Below are 1,746 nucleotides of genomic sequence, written 5' to 3' on the forward strand. Positions count from 1 at the left end.
CCCACTGCTCCTCCCACTCCCCAACTCTACAGGGACAGTAATAGGAGGGTGATGGTGTGGGAGCAGGGCTCACTGGTTCATGTATACCTCACATGTACACAAACACACACACATGCATGTGAACATACATAGTGTATACACATCATGTTGTCATGCAAACATGTGTATACTCACACATGCACACACATGCACACATGTGCACACGTGCATGCCCTCAGGCACCCACACACCCATGCATGGGGTATACATCCATAAACACCCTCCCACAAACCCCCCTGACCCATACATGCCTTTCACACGTATCAGATTTGCATACATAGCTATAGTCCCACCTGAAACATATAAGCACACAGATTCCCTCCCTTAGATACAGGTTAAATCATGGTCTTTTCTCCATTTTCTCTTGCTCACACACCTACACTTTGAAATCTCTCTTACATATGCACACATTTTCTTTTACAGGCATATCCACTCTTGCACGCCCACTGTCACACACCTACGTACAGAACGAACCACTTTCTGTCCTCCTTCCTTTTCCCATTTCTTTCCCTTTCATACCCACCCACACAGTAATCCTAGCCTTTCTCTCCTCTCTCTCTCACCCACACAGTTTGTTTCCTGGTTTCCCGCAGGCTGGGCTGTAGCCACTTTCTTCGCACACACACACTCACAGGGCAGGCAACACACCCTGCCTCATGCCAATCTCCAGGGCCCCTCTGTGCCTCCCACCCCCACCTGGGGCAGGCCCAGCACAAGAGCATCCACGGTGTCAGGGGGATTCTCTGTGACCCAGGAGGCAGAGCGGCCAGGGAGGGGTTGTCCTCTGTCACCTGACCTGCACTCTGAGCCCGCCCACTGGGGCTAGGGAATGTCCCCAAACCAGGCCACCTGCAACTCCGTGTTTGGGTACACAGCAGCACGATTCTGACTTCCTTTAGCAGAAATCTAAGCACAGAAAGAACTTGACATAAAAGACAAATGAAAGTGGAACTACCCTGGTTGAAGGGCTGGGGTACTTGGAACCCAGGGAAACTTCGGTGAAAACCCAGGCCAGCATCTTTCCACGTGTGGTTTTGTGTCCAAATTGTTGGGAGAGTGAAGGGTGCTTGTTCTCAGGCCGGTTTCCCAGCTCCGTACGTCCCCCTTCCCTGGGCAGGGGCACCAGAATGTGGGACTCTCGACTTTTAGCAGCATCCCATGTGATTCCCATCACACTGCCTGCTGCCTGCCACGGCTCTGCTGGGCTCAGTCCCCATGGAGTTTAGTTCAATGAAAAGATGGGGAACTGAAGCCCAAGAGGCGCAGGGCTTTACCGCCCTTGTTGCCGGCCCACTGGTTAAGTCAGGGGACAGCCCCAGGCTGCAGGGAGGGCGGGGAGGGGGGGGGGGGGTTTGACAGCCTCCCTCAGTTCTCATCTCCCTAAGTTCTAGTCTAGTCACTGGGGCCGAGGGGAGGAAGGTGGGCTGCAGAGAGTCCTGCACCCGGTCTGAACGTGGGGGAGAGGGAGGCGGCGCTAGTTATGGGGAGAGAATCACAAAGACAGATTTAAGTGGGGGTGGGGGTAAGGCGAGGACAGAGAGAAAAGGTGGAGGTGAGGTGGATGGGAAGTCTTGAAGAAACTAGTGGAACAGAAAGCAGAAGGGGTGACCTAGAGATGTGAAAAGGAGGAGGAAACGGAGAGGCTGACAACCAGACGCAGAGAGTGAGGCCAAGGGGGAGGGAAGATGGAGAGATTGGGGGACCGGG

Source organism: Myotis brandtii, unplaced genomic scaffold (assembly GCF_000412655.1).
Source record: "Myotis brandtii unplaced genomic scaffold, ASM41265v1 scaffold32, whole genome shotgun sequence".
NCBI lineage: Eukaryota > Metazoa > Chordata > Mammalia > Chiroptera > Vespertilionidae > Myotis > Myotis brandtii.